At 43.5% G+C, this 26,146-nt stretch overlaps 1 protein-coding gene and 1 long non-coding RNA gene across 2 annotated transcripts in view; one reads left to right on the top strand and one right to left on the bottom strand.

Annotated features, from left to right (window-relative positions):
* Window positions 1-26,146, top strand: part of nr5a2 (nuclear receptor subfamily 5, group A, member 2) — a 195,852-nt gene that overhangs the window by 6,573 nt on the left and 163,133 nt on the right. The window lies entirely within an intron of this gene.
* On the bottom strand, window positions 1,531-25,800 carry LOC311015164. Its single transcript, XR_014597332.1, has 4 exons — window positions 25,567-25,800; window positions 14,057-14,136; window positions 5,023-5,121; window positions 1,531-2,360 (listed from the first exon to the last, which is right to left on the bottom strand). It is a non-coding gene; the product is annotated as an uncharacterized lncRNA (long non-coding RNA).

Here is a 26,146-nt window from a genome sequence, read left to right as displayed (position 1 = left end):
TTTGTTCTCCTCTTCTCTCTTGCACCAACTGAAAACATGTCCCACCATCTTGTGCGAATGTTTCATTACACAGTGCTGAATCATGGTTGCTCATCACGAGAAAAGACAAGCGATAGCAATTAAAATAGGACTCGACGATAAAAGATTGCGGTGGTGAGTCAAGATGTGGTCGGGTGATAAATATGGCGCTATGGAATGATTAAGATTATGTGTTGGGACACCTCATGTCCTGCCAAACACTCATTTCACACGGAGAACACAGAGTTTAAAAAAAACACTGTGATCCTGATTGCATTTGCTACTAAGCGAGTTCAATATCTGAAGATTTTTGAATTCCTACTGTAAGGTACGGAAAACCCTTGGATCGTGAGAGTTGACTCTCGAAATGTGAAAAATTTGTGAGCAAAAACAACAAAAAAAGAAAGTACTCAAAACCAAAATCCAGTTGACGCATCACCCAAGCTGGGGTCCAAAAAAAAAAAGCACAGTCCTTGCTGCGAGGGACACGGCTAACTCCGTCTCTCCACACTCCCAAACAGCGATGTGAGTGACAGTGTTAGAATTGACAGAAGTGGATGGGAAGTAATGTTGCTTTATAAGGTCTTCTCTGGCCGCGGGATGAGGGTGACAGTGGGGAGAAAGATCCGGAGAGAAAAGCGCCCTGAGCTGACAATGTGGCCCTAATTTAAATGACAAGATCTGCACATCGGCCCTCAAACCAGGCTGGATGTGTGTGTGTGTGTGTGTGTTATTTTTATTTTGAGGGTGGGGGAAGCTAAGGAAGAGAGGAAGGGAAAGAGTGAGAGGAATAAGAAGAGACAGAGGGCGGGAGGAGGGAGAGGGCAAGGCAAGGGTGTTCTTCCTTCAAACATGCTGGCCTTAATGGCACAGACAGCTCTGACATTTAACCACTGAATCATTTTTAGATAAGTGGATGTGGTCGTTTGTGTGTGGGGAGAGTTGTGACTTGTACACATTTCAGGAGGCGTTTGATGCCAAGAGCTTTGAAAGAGATGAGCATAAAAAAACAAAAACCTCAGCTAAGTAATAATGGAGATCACAGAACATGGAATCCTAATGGGAGGAACGACTTCCATTTAAAGGGTGGATGGAAGAGAATGAGTGAATTGTTGGACCAGTTGGGGGAAATATGTGCAGCAGATTTGACCTCTCTTACTCAGTAACTTGCGTTAAAGGTCGTCATGGGCAACGGTACAACCCACACCAAAAAAAACGAAGCATCTCCCAAAGGGGAAATTTGATGAATGTGATACAGGAAGCCACAAATAATGGACACATATGCTGAGCAGATTGTGAATGAAATGTACAATGTCGATGCTGAAAAGGGCGCCTACAATAGCAAACGAGCAAAACAAGTTTGTGTAATGGATACTGTCAAACTCACAATTAGTATGCTAGACAGTGTCAAAACAGCCTCGTAATTCCAGGATGACAAATCACAGAAGGTGATAGCGTTGCTGCGAAATAACAAAAGAAGCACGCTTCCTCAACAGTACAGTAGCGTGAGAATCTGCCGTTCTTCAATAATGCCCGGCTAAAAATGGGACCAAAGGAGGGGCATATTGTGACAGATTTTGCCTCTATGTAGATCTATTTAATATCTACTCTTCAGTCCCACTGTTCCCTTGGATGTGGCTTTAAATTAAATTCATTATTACTCCATGATGGTGATTTTAGGAAGGCAAAAGCAAACCCTTTGAAAATGTGAAAACTACATGCTAAAAAGGGGAAGAAAACAATGCTACACATGAGCTGAAATTAAAATAAATAAAAAAAAAATGAAAAATTCTCAGATCGGGACATTGGTGTCCTTAAGTTAATTTTAGAAATGATATAGTTATTTTTTATCCACTAAACTGTACATGGGAGAAACAACAAACCCCCCCAAATCAGAGACTTTATAAATCTTATCATGAGACGCTGGGCTGAAAAACTGACCTCTTATTACTTCATTCCAAAGCTAGAAGGTAAAGCCAGTTTATAATCAGGCTTTAACTATTTGCTTTGCATCAAGACACTAGTGGAAACCCTAGTATATGTCCGTCTCTCCTTCATTCCCCCCCCCCTTCAGGATGGGGGAAGAAATTCCTGGCGAGGGTGCTGTGAGTTGTTGCTCTCTGCCTGCAGGTACAGACCGGCCTCCTCTGTCTGCCTGTCTGCAGATATCATACCGCGACGTGATCTGTTTAGCTGCCTGACTTAATGCTCACCTGCTCACACGCCTCCGGCTCTCTGTGTGTGTGTGTGTGTGTGTGTGTGCGTGTGTGTGTGTGTGTGTGTGTATGTTGACTTCTGTCTCCTCACAGCTGGAATGGCGCCACCCGCTTTTATCTCCTGCCCTGCGATTTAACACAGACACACACACAGAGGGAGAGAGAGAGAGAGAGAGAGAGAGAGAGAGAGAGAGAGACTATTACTACATTGACAAGATATTTACAAATCTATTAATCTTCTAGCACACAATATGTAGTGGTGAAGAAACACACAAACACACGAGATCTGAGGAGCTTAATGGAGCCGGTAACAGTAATGAGGGAAAAGGAAGTGAGAGAAAATGAGGGAGACATAAAACCCCCTCCCTGTTTTTACAGTAAACATGCACTACCATCTGATTCCAATACATGGTAACCTGTGGAGGTTCTCTTGCATGTCGACATAAGTACAACATGAGGCTCCATTCCCACTTTTGCTAAAACTGGACGCTTTCCTTCTGCACTTTGTGCCAAGTGGCGTATTGTGTTGTGTATATTTACCGCTATTTTTACCGCTATTTTCATCCTTTGTGTTGTCACGGAGCTGACAGATGCAGGCTGACGTGGGCGGCCACGCTCACAAAACACACACACACACACACACGGACACACTTGAGTAGGGGTCTGAGTCCAGCTGGAGGTGGTCTCCTGCCAAACCTGCAGGCAGGCTGACTGTATTCATATTCGTCACACACACTGATTGGAACTGACAAGAGACACACACAAACACACAGGCACACACACACTCACACACACAGCTGGAAAACGGAATATCAATTGGAGTAAATCAATATTTCAAGGCCAACCTCCTATCCTAATAAATATCTATATATAGATAGATAGGATATAGATATATATATATATATGATATAATATTTGACTTATTTTCCTGCTATTTTATCTACCATAAAAATGAAAAAAAAAAAAAAAAATATATATATATATATATATATATGTTAAAAAGGTAGGGGCCGTTGAGAAGGGACAAATAGACGGAATAGATGGATGGGAGGAAGCGACCGCCACAATTGGATACAGACTAGCAACTGTGAGTAATGTCACGAGAGAGGAGCAGACTGGGGAGAAAAAGCGAGAAGTGAATAATACACACACACACACACACACACACACACACACACACACACACACACACACAAAGCAGAGGCTCTGCAAGGCGCCAAATAATAACCTTCCTTGTCATTATCGTTGGCCAGCCAAACTGCTCCTCCTCCACCTCCTTCCGTCTTCAACACAATCATCGCCCTATCGTTTACAGTGTGTTGCTAAATGGGAACATCAATAGATACATCCATTAGCAGCGCAAGTCCTTTTCTCTCCGATTTTCAAGTGCTTTAATAGCCAGCGCGCACACACACACACACACGCTCCCTCACACACACTCACGCTTGCCGTACCTCGGCCAACTGTTAACCAAGCTAGCCTTGCTCAGGCAAAGCCGGCTTGATGGAGTGCGTCATTACAGCTGGTTAGTAGCACCGCTGTGGTGAAAGCGTTACTCAACCTGAAGCTAGAAACTATGAGGATGTGGCTGCTTTCTGTTTGCTGCTTGTATGAAAGTAGCACGAATGTCTTCTTTCATTTTATCGACTTATTTCATTTTTTCTCACGTCCAAATTTATGTTCTTTTATTGATGGCACTGTCTAGCATTTTGTGGGAGAAACTTTACTCAGAAAGGTCCTGCCAGATATCAGGGTTTTAAACCTGAAATATGTATAAAAAATAAATATATCCATAATAATAGAAACCAAACTAAATGTGGATGATTACAGGACATTTAGTCCATAAGACAACCTTTAAACTCATGTTTTGCATAGAAACATACTGGATGAATCAAAGCCAATTAATTATATTTATTGTGCAACTGAGAAACTATCGTCTAGAATCTAATTTGCCAGACCGAAAAATAATAATAATAATAATAATAAAAAACCTAATTACTACAGAGGCCAATCTTATTCAGGACTGCATTAATTCCTTGATAACCTCAGCGTGAACTTTTGTAACAGTAACTCGAGATGCAAATGAGTACGGGCAGCTGTTTGACAGTTTAATGAACATCAAAATAAATCCCACCCGATCCCATCCATAACAGTAACAGAATGAGAAAAAGATAAGGAGGGACAAGAAGGGCAAATACAGCGAGTAAGAGGGAGGGATGGGTTTCCCACAATCCCCCACTTCGCTCACTGAAATTTCAGCATGCATGTGTTTTTTTTTTTTCAATAGAGGGCAAAGCAGGATGCTGGGAAGCCTGGGAGGGGCACGGGGTGGGCGGGTGGGGGGGTTGTGGGATATGTGGTGCGGCTGTTAAACTTGACTCGTGGAAATTGGTTTTGACTGAAGGGAAAAAAAATAAAAAATTAAGCAGGCTTTGTGCTAGCGCACACACAGAGACACATCACAAATGGCATGCATGACAGCATACAATTAAAATGAAAATTTCATTGCATAAATTAAGATTTGTTCCAAAATGAGCCGTTCAAATTTGATAAAAAGACATTATTTTTGTAGCCTCTTTATAGAGAACCAATAAACAACTTTTTTGAAATTAAATTATTGAATTCAGTTATTAAAAATAAATTACTGAATTTTTCTGCATTTTTGGAATACCACGACTCAATTTGTCTTTGAATTACTCAGAGGACAAAAAAGCAGCAGATAATGAGTTTGTTTTCTCACATTCACACCATTATTATCCCCCCTAACTCGGTGGTCTCTGGTTCTTACCGTAACAGCCATGTGTGTGTGTGTGTGTCAGGGTGGGGGTAGACCGCAGACAGACCCGAGGTGCCTTCGTATGTGTGTGTGCCTCCTTCGTGTCTGGACCTGGACAGAAAACAAACAAAGGAGATGAAGCACAGGATGAATTCAGGTGTTGTTTGGTAAACCATGTTATTAAATTAAACACAGACACACACTCACACACTGTGATGTGCACTTAAAAGATCCAACAGCACTGACTGATGTGTACAACAGTATTAGCTGTAATAAGTCTGCACTTTTATCTCGTATGTACATAAAGCCCACTCAAACACACACACACACACACACACACACACACACAACCCTGATTCCTATTTACACTCTGGGTGGTCTTGAGAAACAATGACAAGCAGCCGCCGTGTGTGTGTACATTAACACGTGATTCATCTTTAAAAAAAAAAAAAAGAAAGAAATATGGCGATGCCTCCAGAACAAGCGCCCCGCTAACACAAACATATGGAATCAGGCTTTGAAGCCACTTTTCACTTTGAAGCTGAAATGTCACCGATGTGCATGAAACACAATAAAAAGCTCTGGGGTAATGATGTTCAGTGAAACCTACACATCACCTATAGGGTTTGAGTATACAGTATAAAAGCTTGCAAATGTATTTAACTTCTTTTCAACGAGATGTGAAAAGCAGAAGTATTATGACGGGTGTCAGTGTGGGAAAGGATTGCATAACTGTGCATAACTGTTTGCTCTTTGCAACAATTACATTATTGGTTAATCAATTGATAGTTTTGTCAATAAAATCGTAATATTCCCAAACCCAAGTTAACATGTTGAAATTGCTTGTATTGCTGCAGAAAAACTGCTGCAGATTAATTTTCTATTAGTTATTAAAACTAATTTAGACACTAAAGTGGTAACTGTTCATTTATTTATTCAGGTTACAATTTAGAGCACGAAGAACGACTTTATTGGAGCATCAAGAAAGCACGAACATTATGAGGGATAATTAAAATGAGATGTGTAGACTATAATATTATACTATTTATATATATATATATATATAACTATAGGCTGTGGGTTCATTTGTAGTCAATAAGCACATTAAAGTTACCGTGGCTCACATATTCATGAATGCTTTTTTTGGACGTGAATGTTTGCTTTGAGCACCCTACTCTTTGTAGTTCTAAGGAGCCCCTTAGAGTCCTTTTTCTTCTTTAAGAACCATTTGGCAAACCTCTAACGGTCATATTTAGATTTGGCATGTTCACGTGCTTCTTACTAAAGATATCTCGAAGCCTAAATGCACTGCGTTTCCGCACGCTAGCTATGTCCTAACCAGTTCTATTTTTGGTTCCTGTAAACATCTTGACATTTTGAACGTTAAATGTGATCCAGGACGACACCCGCGATCCTAAAATGCACATTTCTGTCAAGGCCGACTTGAACCTCGTAGTAATATTTTATGCTCACATCAGTCTTCTTTTTTTCTTTTTTTTTATCACGTTTTATTTAAAGCAGTCTACGCAGCTCGAATGAAACCTAGAAATGTATGCTGGAAAAAACAACACCACAGCTGTGATAAATTGAGCTGAGAAATTCCTAGAAATTAAACGTACAATCTGAAAACGTAGTTCCAAATGAAAACACACACAAAAGGAAGAAAAAAAAAAGTCAATAGAAAAGGTTGCTGAAAGGTGACTCGCTAACATAAGACTTATGAAATATGGTTTACTCTGAATTCCACCCAGCCGGATCTACATTCACAAAGAAAAGAACAATGATTGACCTTGGCTAGATGAGAAATTGCCTGAATTGTTCATACTTTACTTTGATGTTAAATACAGTGAAACAGGGAAGCTGAAGGAGAAATTAAACCTTTTTATGCTGCGTTCCTCTTTGTAAAGTTCCACTTACTGTTCAATTGCCTGCATCTGAGAATACACATGCAATTTACTTTAGCTACTGCTCTTTTCTATATGTTCCTTCATATAATCGCTGTTTTTTGTTTCTTTTAACCAAAAAGAAAAATCACTCTCCCACCTCTCCATTTCCCCCCCTCATAGTTTTTTTTTTTTCTTTTTGCTCTCCAACTCCCATCCCTCCACTTCCTCCGCTCCAGTTAGCAGGTTTTTGCAGAAACCAGGGAGGACACCTCAGTCATTACGGGTCCCGGCACGGAGTCACCAATTAATACTCATTAACAGATCCATGTGCCGTTCAGTACGTGGAAAAAAGAAAAAAAAAAAAAAGAGAGAGACCACCCCCATGTTTCGGTCCCCTCAAAACAAAAATGCAACAATACAAGATCTGTGTGTTCTCTCTCTCTCGCCAGCAAAATGAGCCAATTCACATGAACGCAAAGAAAGAAGTTGCAAATTAACGGATAGTTTGGACGGTACACGGGGTGTTTATGTGTCAACGAGAAAACACCATTAATCAGGAGTGAGTGGTTCAAAAACCCTTGTTGTGGGATCGACTGGCCCTGCAGTTTTTCTTCTTTTTAAACACAAAATGAAGGAAGTCTTGTATAGTAAAAAAGTTGGTGTTTTTTTTTGATAAGACAAAATTGTGCTGTGTCAACTATCCCTTGGTTAGCCTGCACATTTTTGCTGTATCCGAACACGTCCTCCCCCTATCGACTATTGCTAGAGTGACTGCACATTCAAGCAAATGAAACCCAGCTAGAAGTTAATGATGAACACCCCTCTTACAATCTGAGGCTAATTCTGCACTCCTGGTCCTGTGTGAGTCAAAGAACAACACAAACATGGCTAGAGTTAAGAGTTCAACCTCCACTGGGCCACCCAGGGGTGAAATCTAAGATGCTCTGATAGAGATGTCAGCTCTTCATGGTCTATATGGTAACCGTATGTAAGCACTTTTCCTATAAATACTAGAATAAAGACCCAGATGAGACAAAAGCTTCCAGATAAAGCCTTTGTAAGTGTATGCCTACCTACGAGTGTCAAGTATGACTGCTTTTGATAGATTCCGAGACAAGTAACTAAGTGACAAAGTGTTTGCATTTCTACACCTTTTTTATGTCTGCACATAGTATATACACTGCTCTTTGTGCTAAGTCAGGCCTAAGTCTGTCTTCTTATACCATTTTGTGTCTGTTTGTAATAAAAACGAGCACAGGCATGTAGAGTTAGACCACCCAGAGCAGTTACCCAAACACTCTTTTTACTCACACAAAAAAGAGAAAGAAAAGTCACTCGTCTTAATTATATCCATCCTCTGGGCGTGTCTCTTTGCCCAAAACAGACATCTGAGTGAGCAACCCCCCCCCCCCCCCCGAACCAACAGGCCACAAACCTCACCGAGGCCTTATGGAAAGAACGTTTGGGCGAACACATCGACCTTAGATAGAAATAAATCTATTCAGCACTGTGATGTTTTTTTTCCACCACTGCGGTTACAAAGACAATATGATTTTATATTGTTTATTTTTGGATTATCTCCTTCTGTACCCCGAGACTTTGTGAATGATCCCCGACTTTCAGAGTTCCAGTTCCAGGATGTTAAAAGTACACGGCTGGAAGAGAGGAAGAGAGGACGCGTGACACCCGCACGCTGTAATAAGTAGGCGTCTGCTCCGGGGAGGAGGTTGTGTGACTGTGCTCTTCTTTACTTATGATCTATAATTTTAAAGCTGGCAATGTGAGGGGTCAAACTATTGATGTCCAGAGGGAGACATGAAGAGAGAGAGAGACAAAGGGAGTGTACGCAGGCAGGACCCCAGCGGCTATCTGCCAGATAAACCCTCCCGGGGCTTTGATCCTCTGCCCACTTCTCTCTCCGCCGTTTTTTTTTGTTTTCAGGCAAACAACTGTGATGTTGGGCTGAAGTGCAGTGAGATTCCAAGGCGGCAAAAAAAGGAGGACTAAAATCTGCTGCTGCACAAAAAAAAAAAAACCCTAGCTCAAAAGAGCTAAATTAAGATGGATAAAAATAAACAAATTCACATCCATTCTTTCGTTTTTCAATATGCAATCCACTGAGGGATGGAGGGGTTAATCTGCTTCTGTTGTACTTTAGCAGAGATGTTATCGATGTTCCGAGCAGCACGCTAACGACCCTGAGACGGCGCTTTGCCGCTTGGCCGGGGAAAGAGCAAGAGAAGGTAAGTAACCTCATACATTCTCAAGGGGGCCGAGCTAATGAGAGTGAGTGAATGGGAATACAAGCCACGGTCCATCATCTACTTAAGGCCCCAGACAACAGCGCTGTCATGGAAATGCACACATTTACACAGGGAAGAAAAATACACGAAGGCCAAGCATCCTCCTCTCCTCGCACCTCCTCTTTCCCTCCCGTCTTGTTAGCTACACGTGTCGTCTTTCATCATCGGTGAGTCGATACCACATTAAATTCTGTTATTATCACTGTAACAAGGAGTTCTATCATCGAGACAGCCGGCAGCTTCCAGCTTTGACCTTTTAACTGCATTTGTGTAGATTTTTGGTTTCACAAACATTACATTGTTTTCAAACGCAATCAAAATGAAAAAAAAATCAATTTCAGGCCTCCGTGCATTCTTTATTGGTAGCTCGTTGTAGCACCAGCTACTTAAAGCCGCAGCCGTATGGAGGAACACCCATGCATAGACGGAAGAGGTGTAGCTCAGTGGCCCCCGTGAGGCTGAGTGAATTCTGCTATGATGGGAAACCAGCGGGGGGTCCACTCCTCTGCCTTTATTTGATTCCAGTCGAGTCCCGGCTGCCTCTTCACTCCTCTGGCACGCACATGGGATATTTATGCATGTGTATGTGGAGAAAGGAGGGAAAAAAAGGGTACAGGGACTAAGTACCCGACTGCATTCTGTGTATGTGTGTGAATACGAGCGTGTTTGTGAGTGTTTGTAATACCTCCAATGGCAGACTAATGATAGGTCTTATCGACACCCGGCAGTGAATGCGGGCCTTTGTCTCCTCTCGGGACGCATTATGGAAAGCTTAGGGGGCTGCCTTTGACTCCTTTTTCATTCTCTCACCCACTGATAAAAACCCCGGCACAAAAAAGGCGACTGTTCTGCAGCTCCTGTAGCGTTGGCAAGAGGAGACACAATACAGCCCTGTGCCCCCGCCATCAAAAAAAAAAGTTTGGCGCATGGCTCATGAACTTGGTATAAGTCACTGACAAAAGAGATGGGGGGGAAAAATGGAATTTCAATTTTTGGAAAACAAAATCACAATGCCTGACATTAACATTATTCATTTTTTGGAAATGCAGCGTTATAAGGGCGACTGAATTGAAAAGGGAAAACCACGAGATGCGTGGGATTAGTGAATACAGGGAGAAAACAGACCATTAATAAATACAAACGGCACGATGACAATACACAATGCAATGATTTATACGTACATTAGAAGTGGCTTTTTTGTCATTTCAATTAATTTGAGTGTTTTAAGTCATTAAAAATAAGAGATTACGTTCTTTTCTGTGAGATATTAAATTCCACCTCTTCAACGTCTGGTTAGCATATATATATGGATGTAGTATGTAGGCTTTTATTTTGGCAAGGAATTTTGGATCTGCTATCTTTTACGATTCCCAACCATTTTTATTAAATTGTCAAGGTTCTGAAACTGATGTCTCATTTCAAAATAAATATTGCGATTAATGGTTTCTCCAGTCCAATAGGTCTGCAGGTATGTGGGGAATAGCCGTGCACATTGTAAAAGACAACGGAGCTTTTCTCCCGCCTGTGCTTACTTAGGGGTTAGGGGCTGGGGGCAGGGTCCCTTAAGCAAGCAGTTTATGAGATGAAAATGTTTTTCTTTTCTAATGATAGCAAACGTTATACATCACTTTTTTTTTTTTTTTTAAGACTTCAGCATATAGCTCCTTGGGGCATGGACATTTGTACGGTCGTTTCCCGCTGAGTCAATAAAAAAATCTCCTCAACTTCAATCTTAAGCAAAAGAACAATCAGCAATTAGAGAGAGAGAGAGGCCAGGAAGTGCAGTACTTTACGACCTTATAAAGGCATTAGAGGCCCTCACCCTCCACGTCTCTATGTACCAGTTCACAGTAACTCTCTCATGGATAAATCTTCTCCAAAGACATCTCTTTCCGTTTCTTGTTGATTCCCACTCTCTCTGAAATCTCGACATTGTTTTCCATCTCTGCCGCACCGATCCATCCGTCCATCTTGGAACTGCTGCGGCTTCTAACTCAATAAAAGCTCTCGTTCTAATCTTTAATCCCTGGTGGTTGCTCTGCGTCTCCGCTGAGGAGCGAAAGGCTTTGATAGAGCAGCACTCTTCCCTTTGTGCAGACACAAATGCTACTATTTCTGACACTTGTCCATCAGGCTTTTATGCCTGCCCCCCCCCCCCCCCCCATCCCCATTGTAAACCACCCTCCATCATTTACTGGTTATTTTGCATGAGCGTGAAACTGACAATTACTCGCTCTGTCCCGCAGTGCTGCAGTGAATCAATATGAGTTGACAGAGTGACTCATTTGCCTGTCATTTCCCCATATGCGTACTTTGAAATATGAGACCGCGTGACACATTGTGGCTTCAGCCTCGCAACCCCCCCCCCACCCCCCCACCCCAGCGTACAACAAATGGACACACCGAAAGAGCACCGCGGCGCTTCTCGAGGTCCTGCAGCTTTAAAAAAAAAAGCCAGCTTAGACAGACTCGGCTGCTCCTGAAAGACCTTCTTCTTCCACCGTAGCAGAGGGCAGACACACTCGAGCAGGGATTGAAGAAAGAGCAAAGGGGGGGGGGGGGGGGGGGGCATGTCTGGATACTCGCTTACAACATCCTCCACCTTTTTCCTTTTCTTTCCTCCCCAGACTAAACGCTTGCATCATATGACCCGTTCCGAACACAATGGAGTTGTGTGTAGCGGCGCAACTTGTGACCCCCCACTAATCCCTGTCGGTTGATGTATAGCACATCCATCAGAAGCACCATGAAAGGGGGAGGCATTTCTTCCCTCAAGACGAGTTCCACTTCCATTTAATCACAACTTCGTCGTGATTTGGACAGATTTTAAATGTTGGGGATTTCCGATCATTAAAATAAAAAAAGGAGTATTTTTAGCATTGGACAATCCCTTGGAGAATAGTTTCTCATTGTTTTTTTAACCATCCTCTTCACCCCAACAACCCCCCCCCCCCCATCTCTTTCATTGTCATCTCCTGTCTTTTAAAATGGTGGAATGCCCTTTTTTGGTGGTGGTGGTGGATGACAGAAAGAAAGGGCCATGCAAAAGCAGTGTGACTACTGAGAGAAAGGGAGGGACAAATGTGAGAAACGACAGAAGCTTGCAGGGCTCAGGCTGAAAATAAGTAGGCGAGTGAAAGGCATGAAGAAATAGAAAATAGTTTTTTTTTTATTTTGATTCATCAGTGATCGACTGATATGAAATAACTTGAGCTGAACTGAATGTGTTCTCTTCTTCTGCAGAATGTCATTGCAAAGATCAGATCATATTGCAAGTAAGTAAGAAAAGGACATTTGCACACCAGCGAGGCAGAAAGTGCATTGTCATGTTCTAGAAGAGTCAACGGTACATTTCCCTAACAGACGGTGTTTCTAGAAGTCTCGAAGGCTCACTTCCATGTTGCCTTTTGTTGTTTCACGACAATATTTTATTTCATGTTTATCCAATTCATGGAAGCATTGATAATTGTGGTGCTCTGAAGAGAGCAGGAAGAGAAAAAAAAAAGTAGCATAGCAGCTTTAAAGTCAGCTTTCATAAAGAGGAAATCCCCCCAAAAAAAGAAAGCGGGAAAAAAAAATCATCAAAGAGAAAAACAGATCCTGCACATTAGATTTATAGAGCCTACAATAATAATATAATGACAGAAATAATAATATACTGTAGATGATCTTTTCTCAGGATCAGAGAGGGAAAGTAGGAATGATTGCCTCCATTAAGTGAACTCCTATGACTAAAAAGTCAAACATAAATCACACTATTGCTATTGTAACCTCTGGGAGGAGGGTCGAGGTTGAAGAGAGTCTCATCAGAAGGGAGGATGACAAGAAAGAACTGTGAAAAATAACATTTTCTTTTCCTCACACTGCCTCTCCTCTTTTAACACCCCCCCCACTGTCTGTGCACGGTGGCAGCCACTCCGGCCATGCCTGTGTGGTAGGAAAATGATATACTGCCGCTTTCAGCCTCACGCAGGGAGAGTGAGGAGATGACTCTCTTTGAGACGCTCTGGGAACCGCTGGAACAGTTAAAACAATGAGATGGCTCTCTCTCCCTGGTTTCACTGCTGTGTTTTGCCTTTTGGCTATGCTGTTCTTGAAGGTAATTATTCTATTTTTTTTTTACATGGATTGCTGTGTTGTTGCACTTTTTAAAAAATAGTAATGGATTCTGGAGACACATGGGCTAAATATCTTCAATTAACACAGATGGATTTTTGTATGCAGACGGGAGATATTGGAATACATTTTGGATAATATTCTGTTTTTCAGTAATTCCTGAGAATTCCCCTCCTTTTCTAGTGGATTCAGTTTTAATTCAAAGTGTTTGTTTAATGCAAAGTCATTGCCTTTTAATTTGAAATAAACTAAAGATTTTTGATGCTATAAAAGACTGAATTACATTCACATGTTAACATGCAAAAAAAAATCGAGTTTCAGACTGTTCTTCTGTCGCTGCGTTTAGAGAGAAAAACACGTATCGAAGTACGCAGTCATGATAACGTGAAAACAATCCACTCTAAACCGGTCCTACTCTGTGTCATTTCTGCATTTCCACGGGGACCTGACCATATAAATCGAGAAATATATATTGAAATATGCAGAACTGAGAATTTACCGGTGGGTTCCTCTTCAGTGCAGAGAAACGAAAGTGAGCAGAAACCGAGAAGAAGATGGAGAGATGAAGACCAAGAAAAGAAGTTGAGGATGTAGAAGGTGACTCAGCCAGATTGCTTGCTCGTCACTGGGCGGCTGCGGCTCCAAAAAACAAACTCATAACAAAACACACACACACACACACACACACACACACACATAGACACACAACGTATAACCCCGGGGCAAACCGAGCTCTCTTACCTCCTCTTTCTTTGCTCTTCCTCTGCAGTGAAGGCCAACGCTGCCAGGTCTCTTTCTGCTTCTTCCTCTCGTGCCGGCTTCTTTCATGAACAAGGAAAAGGAGAGAAATAAAAAAAAAACAAGACATCAACAAACAATTTCGAATGGAGATATCTTTACGAGCACCACAGGAAAAATAAATACATAAAACACTCCATTCATATAGTCAGGCCTTGTGCGAGTTCTGCCTCTATACTCACAGAGTACACAAATAGATGCAGTTCCTCACCAAGTCAAGATATACTTGTTCTATTTTAACTATTTTAAGTGTCGGGTGGCTATTTTAAAAACAGCTGAGTAAATGCTGAGCGACAAGAACCAGTTTTGTATTTGCTGAGTGGAGAAAAAAAACCGAGTTGCTCAATGTAAGGAGGAGGACGGTTCAAGCCTGTGTCAAGGAGCAGGAACTAGCAACCGCCGGCTGAACGGACCCAGAGAATGTGGGTTATGTTTGCTCCTGTACGGCTGCATTCCTGCCTCGGTTTGTTACTTTGTCCATTTCACCGCTCACTTTCTGCTTGCGGAGGCTAAGCTGACGTGTAATTGTCCTGTTCGGGGAATGATTTTATCACAGCTTCATACTTTACAAGGTGTGTGTGTGTGTGTGTGTGTGTGTGCCTTACAGTTGATTAAATTGCTAAAAGCTGTGACAGCAGCCATCACACACACACACACACACACACACACACACACACACACACACACACGCTTTTGTCGCCCATCTCATTTGTAGCATACAGCTGCACTGTTCAGCACGAGGGTTAAGCAAATATTGTTCAATGGCCGGGGGAAACAATGAGCCGTCCCCATCCCTCCCCGATCTCCCACAATCACTCACACTAACTGCAGCATCGCCACGACTGTGTGTGAAAAAGTGAGTGGCACCGGCTTGTCCTCTTTATTACTGTGAGCAGCAGAACAGACACCCCCCCCCCCTTCCTCCCATTCATTTTTAATCTCTATTCTTAATGATAAACCTCCTCAGTCACACTCTCTCCATCTGTAGCCCTCCGCCCGCACCCCTCCAGCCTGGTGTCGACCCTCTGCAAAAAAAAAAAAAAAACCCCCAAGTGAGGCAACAACAGTGCTCCTTTGTTTGCCCTCCTTCTCCACCCCCCTCATCTCTCCTTGCCCCCTCGCCCTGCCCCCGGACGATGCTGGTTGGTGGGGACGTAGGCATGCCTCGACAGGAAAACCCGGAGGAGAGGAAGGGAGGGAACGAAGGATGGAGAGAAGGAGAAAAATATGTAGGTGGATAAGGGGAAAAAAAGTAGGGGTCTTTCTCTTCTCTCTTTCATTCCTGTACATTTCTGTCCATTCAGTATTACGTGAGAGTGTGTTTGTGGGGGAGGAGGGTGCTGGTGGTGGTGGTGGTGGGTTCGGAGGGACTACACCCTCATTGAACCCACCAGACTGACAGTTGAATGAAGTTGTTTGCGGAGGACTATTTTTAGTTTTCAAACTGGGAAGCTAATTTTAAACACCAAAGTAAAGATGAAGCGGAGGGGAAAGAAAAAACTTTGACTCCATATGTTTTTTTTCGGTTCTGAAAGAACAAACACTTTAAAAAAAAAATGAAAACAATATTATTCCTTGGCTTTTTTTTTTTTTACATTTACCCAGAAATAATGTGCGTGGTGCTCTAGCAGGCGATTTTGTAAAAATAGCCCCCTTTAAGTACACAACTTGCAATTTCTCATTTATGCAAACGTAAATACTGGACCTGCCCATTGAGGTTGAGGCGTAATTTTGGCTGTTTTGCTTCTGGTACCACTGCTTACGTGGTGAACCCAGTTTCTCTAATAGCATAAATGCTGCTTTTGTAAAGGAGTTATCGGGCAGCTCTCGTTTGGAAGTGTGGGGGGGGGGGAGACAGAACATTAGAGCGTTGCCTTTCCCCCCCTCAGCCAAAAAAAAAAACACACCGAGACGGCGTGGCAAGCTCCAAGGCAATCGCATCATTAGCCTCGACTAATCTACAAACATTAACGTTCATGGAAACCGTCTGTCCGGCTTAGAAGCACGCACACATGCCGAGTCATGCTAATTCATTCCGTGTGCGCAAAGTGTGATGTTGTCTTTGTAAGCTACAACATGTGTGTGTGTGTGTGTGTGTGTGTGTGTGTGTGTGTGTGTGTGTTGGCGCCGCATGTCTCCCAGTATGAATGCGTATGGGCTTGTGTGTCATGGCTGCCGGTGTCTACAGCTGTGACAGACAGAGAGAACATGACAAGAGACGGTTGAAAAGAAGAAGAAGAAGAAGAGAAAAAAAAGAATGGGAGCATGAGTGCTAATGTGTATGTGTGCTGTGACTGCCGGTAGTGCAGCCTTGATCCAGACTCCTGCCTCTCCCGGACGCCCCGCCGCGCACGCTTCATCAATCAATAGGACGGATGAAGACGAGACTCCCGCCGCGCTGCGAAGGGTAGAAAAAAAACGGTGGCTTTGCATTTGCAATTGTGAGTTTTTTCCTGCGTGTAAAGAGGCTGAATGCCCTCGGGGAGACATGATGCAAACCTTCAAGGCTTCCAGCCCACACAAGACATCCTCCCCACCCAATTCACTTTTCTACCAGAAAAAAATAAAAAGTGCCGATTTGCATCGAGTGATAAATTTAACCAGCGTTTTAACGACCTCTCGTGCATCTTAACGTTGTGTTTTCCGTGTCAGCGAAAATGGCAATTAAATGAATCCTTTTGTTAGCTTTTTTTTTTTTTTTTTTTGAGGACTCTGGGTTGTGGGGAAGTTGGGCAACTAATTTTGGAAGCGTTATTATCCGCCAAAATCATGCTGAGATAAAAACTGCTTTGATACCACATTCTCCCACTACAATGTAGGATCGGGCTAAAAGAGGGAAAGTGTAATTACTTACCCCCTTACCATCAACACACACACACACACACACACACACACACACAAACAGCCCATTGATGTGTCCAGCTACACTCCTTAAAACCACGGCCATAAAAAAAAAACATCTCAAGGGCTTATTCAAAACATTTTTATGAAAATGGTTTTAATATACCTTCAGGCACAGTCAAATGAAGTGGAAAATACTTAGAAGCTAAAGTAAATGAAAACTTCCACAAGCAGGCATCGCGGATCAATTGAATTTGTGAGATTTTTTTTTATTGTTTGAAATATTTTCTGACCACTCGCACAAAGAGCCACTCACATGAGCGTGCGAAGACTACGAGCAATCAAAAATAGGTTGTTGGGTGTCATCAAAACCCGGCGCATTTACTGCAAAGGAAGGTGCGTCCTTGGAGAGTGCACATTATATTCCAATTGTACATTGAGGCAAAGGGATGTGAAACGATTAGTCACTAAAGTGTCCGTTTGTGACTCAGAATTAGCACGAAATTCAGCCTGAGAATTAACCAGTACGGCGTTCCCATAGGTCACAGTATGATTCAGGACACCCACATTTAATGTTCTCTAACTGGTAATTAAGGAGCATTACTGGCACGCTATTTCCTTTGAACTAAGTTTGATTTAAAGCCTGATTTTTTTTTTAGAAAACTGTCCTTTAAAAGTGCAATTTCACAATTCCAAGTAATTAACGTCGGAAATTGTAGACGTGACTGTGCAGAAATAGTAGGAAGCTAGATGTGGGTTTATTTTGTTACTGGGAAGGAGGAATGTGTGCCATTTCCTGGCGCTAAGTGACTCCGATGCAAAGCCACAGAAACCATTTTTCTCCCACTGGGCTGTTATCAGTCATGGGGGGGGGGGGGGCTTTTTGTTTGTCTTCAATGTAACTTGTGATATTTGGCCGGGGCTCAGTGGCCTCTTTGTTAGCCATTGTGTGCCGATGAATGAATCGTTCTTCCAAATTTCATACAGACATGCACTGTGTGAAACCATAGAAACACCTTTGAGACCATTAAAACTGGATTCCAGAATATATGGGCACCAGGACTATCCCACTATATTATATCAACTGATATAAAGCTAATATTCATCGATTAAAGACAATTTCTTCTAGATATTTTCTTCTTTTAGTGCTTTTTCCAACAGCCTTCACACATCAAGAACATCAGCGATAGCATTGTGAGACCGGGCAACAAACAATGCCGTGGTGCCTCATTGTTGAAATTAGAAAATAGCTGTTAAAGAGTTTAGGGGCGGCCGTGGCTCAGAGGTAGAGTGAGTCGTTCTCCAATCAGAAGAATGGGGGTTTGAATCCCGGCTCCTCCAGTCTGCATGCTGAAGTGTCCTTGGGCAAGATACTGAACCCCCCATTTGAGTCATTGGCGTGGGAATGTGTACGAATGAGTTAGATCCTGATGTGTAGTCAATGTAGGAATGTGTGAGAATACAGACATAGTGAATGTAGTATGTGAGTAGTTAGTTAGCTAGAAAAGTGCTATATAAATGCAGGTCCATTTGATGGTTTTCCTCATGCTAGCATTATGGTTTAAAGACGTGTCTGTAGAGAAATGAGTGCTGCTTCCTCTTCCTCTGTCATGGATGTTTATCTTCATGACTGTTTCAAGCGATTCTTAAAACATTGTAAACTCAAAGAGTTTCCCTGACAACTCCCTGATAACATTTTAGAATATCCTCATACTGCGTCACATTTACGTCATTTATGCATAAAACTACCAGAATGGGACGCGATGTGTGTTTCTTTTTTAGTTTTAATCTGTATCTAAGTGCGCTGGAGTTTTAGGATTAGAAAAATAAGCACAAGTACGCAATTTCTGCAAAAAAAAATAAGACTGCTTGTGGAGATAATTGGCCGTATAAATTCTCAACCCTGAAATTAAGTGACTGAAAAAGAAAAAAAAGTCCAGACATGAAATCCTGTGTCAGTTCCCTCACCCGAGATGCCCTGATTGCATAGGCACATTGTGTGATTTGACATTGTACAGACGCCTGACGCTCAGACAAAGGAGGCGGTGCAGGCCTCGAGGGGGCAGATGACAAACACTCCTAAACCATGGCCAGACATAATCCCTCCCCCCCCCCAACCTCCCGCCAAAAACCCACAACAAATGCACAGCGGAAGGGGACTTATTCAGAACATATTAGGGAGGTGAATGAGGCCAGGCACTGAGGGACTCTCCCCACTCTGCTGTCCTAATCATCTGAGACAACCTCTCCAGAGGCAGACCCCCGCCCCCAAAATACCCCACCCCTCCGAATGCATGACCCAGACACATCTAGGAGAGGAGAGGGAAGAGCGGGCCGGCCGTGAAGTGGGGAAGCTGACCAAAATGAACAGCCCCCCGCCCCCAGGAGCTGTTGTTTAATTGTCCATCTTCTTGGTCCAAATTAAACAAGCTCGAGCGCATTCAAGTATCCATACAGACCCCCCCCCCCCACCCCCACCACTCCCTCTGCCAACACCCCATTTTTTTTAACAGACTGGCACGTTCCACAGAGCACGCCATTGATGCAGAATGATGAGCGAGACCCCATTGTCTCGTTATATTGTCTTCAATTAGGCAGGAGATGATGGGAGACAATGAGAGAAGCATTTGTAATCATGAGCCTCCCAAACTCACGCTGGGAAACAGAACTTCATTATGCCCAATGGTCCCTCATCGACGATAAAACCCCGAATATGTGTGGTTCATCTTTAGGAAGTTTTCATGCATAAATGGCTCGGAAAAGGAGTGAGTCACCGGGACAATACTGTAGGGGGTTCTGGAAGTGAAAACAACGACAGATATGGCCAGAGAGGAGACCAATCATCTTTTTGGTTTTTGTCTGCTCTGCAAGTGAACAGCGGGTTTCAACCTGAGAAATCACTTCCTTCCGCTTATTAGATGTCCTGTGCACTTACCTGAACTCTCAAGAAAGTTTCAAGAATCAAGAGGGTTTTTTTTTTTTTAGAAAAGGAGAGTTGCTTTAGAATGAGAAGGAAAAAAAAAAGTGGTAATACTTTACAAAGAACTCTTTGCTCTCCTCAACTAGTTTTTCACAGATTCATTTACAGGAATAAAAGGGTAAGCGTGTCTTTTCATCTTCGCCACATTAATGTTGTACAAGCTTAGCTCTGAGAACAAGAAAGCTCCGGCAGTGCTGGTGTGTGTCAGCTCAGTGCCGTCTGTGGAAATTAGATTTTGTTTAAAAAAAAAAACTGAGAAAGAAGAACTCGAGAGATCTGAATTTACCTGGAGAGCCTTCAGCTGAGAAATGACTCTAAACCCGACGCCTTTGCCGGCTTTGTAGCTCGCCCCGTCGTTTAAAATCACCCCGGCTGTTAGGCTTTGATAGAACTATCCGCCCGGACAAATACAGCTTTCATAAAATTGTGCAAATGATTTCTTTCTGGGATTGTGACGCTTTTAGCCCCCCTCCCCACCACCTCCACCAATCCCTGACCCCCCCGTCCCCCCCTTGCTACCCGCGTTTTTTTTTTTCCCCCTCTCTCTCCTCACGGCACAAAGAGCTAATCTGAGACGAACACTCGCACCGGCTGACACATTGTCAAACCAAAGCCGGCTGATTTTTATTTTCTTTAAATCATGTAAGTGAAGCATGAGGTAAAAAGCCATCATCCATGGAGGACAACAGATGGGGTTAGCTGGGAAATAGCTGCATATTTGTCTCCCTCCATACACGCTACAGGGATTATACATTATGCTGTCTTTTTACCCATCTATCCCTTCAGCCCTTCTTCCACATGTACCGGTATCAGTGACCAGATAGATGCAGAAACATTTGGGGTCCCCCCTCCCTCCCCACATTTGCAGATGAAATCAGTGGGTGCCAGTCGGAGGGATATCCGTCAAGTCGAGCAGCCCCGGGGCCAAACAACCTTTCTTGCAAGGCCCCCCGCTCCCTTATCTGATTCCAGCAGACGGGGCGAGATGATGGCCATGCCAGCCAGAGCCTTTGATTTTTTTTTTTCAGTATATCCCTCTGCTTTACACACTGCTTTATTGATCGCCAAGAGACCTCATTGTGTTCCTGTGCTGAAAGAGCGCTCCAAGAACGCTCTATTTGTAATGTGATCACGCTGATGACGATGACGGAAGGACAATAATCTTGTTCTATGGTGATTCTGCTGGATGGCCCAAGTCAAGTTTCTCATCACCTTCTTTATTTTGTTTGTCAGGGCATTATCCATACATAAGCCCTACTTTTTCCTGAAGAACAATAAAGCAGTAGACACATTTCACCCATTCGTAACGGCACTGAATGCAATGAAACATACTGGTCTCATGGTCGATCCCAACTGTAAGGGACCTTTTTCAGCAGCGATTGATTTTCAGTCCATTCATGATCGTTTCTAACCACAGGCTAAATGTTAAACGTGCTCATCGACCTACGTGGACCCCGACACATTCCTCCGTGTCAAACAGTAACAGAGCAACAGTACAGAACAAGGAAGCATCTGGCCTCATCGCTTGCCATCCAGATGGAGGCAGAAAGTATGTAAATTGGTTCATTAACCTTACAGTGCTTTAACCAGTGGGCCATCCAAAGAGGGCTCGTTCCATCCGGGGCTTTCGTCTACTTTATTAACGCCCATTAATGGCATCAGGAAACTTTCCCTAATGGCCCCGTGGTGGTGTTGTCAAACACTGAAGTAATTATACATGACATACCCTTCTGATTAACGGTCCTGTGATTATTGCGTCATGTCAGATCATCTTTTTTTTTTTTTTATCCCCCCCATTTAAAGACAGTCATCCATTTTCTCGGCAAGAACATACTTCAGAGAAAGAAGAAGGCCAATGCTCCCCCCACCCCAACAAGCAGGCTTGTATCTCTAACCCCTGACGATATAAAGGCATGGCGGAAAATAAGTAGGGGGGTGAAAATGTGTGCTCGCTGAGTGTGTGGAAAAATTAGCTTGCAGAGTGTGTGTGTGTGAGCTGCCAACAGTGAGGGCTTGCACCTGGAGCAGGGAGGAGCATGGCGACAGGGGTCAAGGGTCACCTCGTGGGCTAAACAGGATTGGAGTTCTCCATCATTCCAAGAAGGTCCAGACAACCTCTGCCGGCTGCAAAACGTAGGCATTTTCACACACTTCCTTCCCCTTCCCCTTCTCTCCTTCCTCTCTGGTTTCACCTCCTTTTCTTTTTCTCCTTTGGAAAGGCACAGTAATCCATAATCCACTCAACTATCAGCGGCTCAATTATCCGTCCCGTTCGCCCATTTTCTCCCTCTCGAATGGGAGATTCAAAAAACAATTAACCTCTTCACGGCTGGGGACCCCCCCCTCCCCTCCCCTCCCCAGCAAAGGGCACAGTGGTAATTGAATGACTCCGCCATTTACATTCCTGACCATGACTTCGCTCCTTCACGCATAAATCTGGTTACCGTAAATCCTAATCTGTGGCTTTGTGATTGTCCAATGTCATTATCACGGATGTTGTATTATCACACTATGGAGACGGTACTTCTACTTTCAAGCGGGATTTAACGGGAAACAATTTGTTAATGTTTACACGCCGACCCTTCTGACCGACTTAAACCTTAGTAGATTAACATCGTTTGCACTTTGACAGATCAGCGATTTGGAAGACGATGCCTTCACTGAACCTTAAAAATAACAATTATGCTCACGAGCGCTGTCCTGTGAACTGGTACAACTGGACTATTTCACACCGAGTGTCTATAAGCTTATGGTCGCATCCCCCCCACATCCTCAGCCTTCCATAAAATGTTGCCCCCCCCCCCCCCCCTTTCGTTATGGAGGGGCCTCCTATTCATCTTCAGGTAGGAAGCCTCAAAGTGTAGGAGGGAAAGACAGCTTGTTTCACCCATTGAGCTTTTTTTTTATTACTTCCCCCTTCAAAGGGTGGTGGAGACATCCTCAATCTCCTTGATGCCATGATACACAGGAAAACAGGCACAAACAAGTGGCGGGATTTAGTTTTTAGAGCTCTGTGTGCAAATTTTCCCAAACACTTGTTCTCCAAAACATCATATCTGAGGAGATTACATGGCCGAGGGCACAGAGAGAGGGACCAGCTGTTGGGGGGGGGGGGGGGATTAATCTTTTTCACAAACAAGTTTATCAAAAAATAGACGAAAACAACTCCTAAATTGATTCTCGAATACAAACAGAAAAACATCACACGCTCCTCGTTTCAGATTCTCATTTGCGTCGTCGAGCAAATACGTCAAACAAAGACTCTCCAATCCAACCGGCCATTTTTTTTTCCCATGAAAAGCAAGCTAGCTTCTTATCGAGCTAACCCAGCAGCAGCCGGATGATGTAATCCCTAACCAACACGCTTTTGAGAAAACAAAGGCACGTACTTTCTCAAAAGGAAGAGACTCTCGAAAGACAAAATTGGCCGTCAAAGAAATCCACGTACATCGAAGCGTTTTTCACCGACTCCCACCTCTAATTAGCGTTTTACATTTTCCTTTTTGCTCAACTTCGTCGGTTTTTTTAAGCCCCGACTCAAAGACGCCCACCGCCCGCGTCGAGGATGCGACACGCAGCGTTAAAACCTCCCAACACATTAAACATTTATCAAATTTTAGATTTATTTTTGAAGCTCAAAAGATTAAATTGACGTCCATTAAAAATGGGATATTTATTTCATTGGCCCTAATTCTTTAGAATTCCGAAATACTTGGCAGACTCGGGGCAGAAATGTTAACAGTGATATGAGCCGAGTACAATTAATGTAAGACTTTAAAAAAAAAAGAGCCAAGTAGCACATAAACCCTGGCTAATTGAACAAAATAGGGGTAAAAATACAGGCTCAGGCAGACGCTCGCCAGAACAGCATAGCTTAAATCTCACTCTCTCTCTCACACACACACACACACACACACACACACACACACACACACACACACACACACACACAAGAAGTCTTTGATGTTTCCTCATGAGTGTGTGTATTGCAGCTGTGTGAGTCACCCATACTCCATCCACGATCCATATAGGCTACACAGTGGCAACAACAGTAGCAATGCAATTGGAACCACACACACACACACACACACACACACACACACGCACAATCAACATAGCATGTCTTGATTGCGGATGGAGAAAGGAGAAGGAGGCAGAGGCACAGGCAGCGCCAGCCAGGCCAGCATGCAAAAAGAAAAAGAGGAGAAGAAGAAGAAGAAGAAGAAGAAGAAGAAGAAGAAGAAGAAGAAGAAGAAGAAGAAGAAGAAAACAACTGGCTGCGCTCCAGACAGACTGTAACTTCTCTTGATCATTATGTCTAGCCTTCAGGTGTCTGGGGCCGGGCCGACTGTAGGTGGTAGTTAGGTTGAGGGTGGTGGGTGGATTTGCGGAGGGGGGGGTGCAGATAACACGGCAGCCAGACAAAGAGGGAATAAGAGGGCTGCCTACATACCACCAGCATCAAGGAAGGGAGGGTGGGAGGGAGGGAGGGAGGGAGCAACGAGAAGAAAAAAGGAGGGTTATAAAAATTTCATTAGACTATCCTTTGCCGAAGTGACTTTCTGTATCGTGTGTTTTTTTTTTTTTTTCTCGTCAGCTCCCCCTCCCTTCCTCTATCCTCCAGAGCGCCGCCTCAGAGAATAGGGTAGACAGATTTTATAGGTCCTAATTAAAGCCATCTGAAGCCTTTCAAAACATCAAATGGCCCCGGTGGCCCCCGCTCTTTTCCCCTCTGATTGTACAGAAATCATGGAAAATCAGAGGGCACCCATTTTTTATTTTTTTTTTTGCTTTGGTTCCAATAGTCACATACATTTTTCAACCCCCCACCCCCCTTCCTCCTCCTCCCCTGACCCTGCTAACCCCTAATTTTCAATCAATAAAAGGGTTCAGTGAACGACACGACCTCCTCATGGGAGTCAAATTCATTGGAATTCTGACATAAACGCTTCTTTGGCGGAACAAATAATTTCTGTGGAAAGGCATTTCAGTTATTTATCTTAGCCTAATCCGAGCATAAACTTAAGGGACTTTTTTTTTTCTTTCTCATATCCTGCATTGGGATTGTCACAAAATGTTATTGAAGATCCACCCTTATCCTTCCTGGTGGGTTGAATTGAAGTGCAGTCCTGTTTTAGTGCGCTTCAAGTACTCCATTTTTTTCCCTCTCTCTCTCTCTCTTTCCCTCTCTCTCTCTCCCCCCCTTAATTGTCCTCATTGAGCCGTGTGGACCGGTTGAACAGTCTGCCTGGGGTCAGCGGGTTTGCCGTGTGCTTTTTTATCTATATTTCATGCTATGGCGCTGCGCGCAGACAGCCACACGTCCACGATGAGAACAACTCGGAGACGCACAAAGAATGTCGAAATTGTCCAAATAACTCGAGACCGACTGAAGTCCCTTTTTGTTAAGCAATGAAAGCATATAAACAATTAGTTACAATTAGTAAGCGTGATAATAAGAAAAGGAAAGAAAGGCGCTAAAAGTGTCACATGAAGTCATGAAGACTGAGTACATATAGTATAGCAGATAGTACAATAGGATATGATAAATAAAATACTACTTTCCGGAATTGAAGTAATACATAAGTAATTAGAAGAAAAGAAAAAACATAACGTCGCGTAGACTACTTACGATTCATTTCAATAACTTCTGGGCGTTATTGTCTCGCCCCTGTGGCTCTCCGGTCGTTTGGAAACGGGGGTGGGTGGAGAAAAAGTCTGTTCCTCCGTCGAAGCGGGGCTCATTCTCACCGACAGGTCGGTGGTCTTTTTTTTTCGTGCGGCGGCGGCGATGACAAAAGGGCTCGCGTAAGAAGAAACCACTGGGTTAAATTCTGCCGAGGGACGGTTGCGGACGTCCGATTCCGCCGGTGTCGGGGTCTTCAGTGATGCCCGCACTCGCCGGGATTGAGCGCTGAGAGGAGAAGGGGAGCGCACATGAAAGGCGTCATGTGAGCGCGAGCGGAGGCACGCCATTGGCCAGCCGGGGGGATCCGCGTAATGAGGCTGCTCCGCGCGCCCATTGGCCACGGGACGCGGAGCGGAGGCGCCTCCTCTCACTTGGCTGTGCGCAAGAATGTGAGTGCGGTTCACTGTTCATAATTTTCAACAGCTAGAGGGGGGGCGAGGGGGGGTAGTAAGTAACAAATTGTTCCAAAGATCTGTTTTTTTGTTGTTGTTTTTTTTTTATGTATAGGGAAATGCATTCTGTT

The sequence above is a fragment of the Eutrigla gurnardus genome (genome assembly GCF_963514095.1).
Source record: "Eutrigla gurnardus genome assembly, chromosome: 6".
Lineage (NCBI taxonomy): Eukaryota > Metazoa > Chordata > Actinopteri > Perciformes > Triglidae > Eutrigla > Eutrigla gurnardus.
Note: the sequence above shows the minus strand (reverse complement) of the source record. Positions and strands in the feature narration are given on the sequence as shown.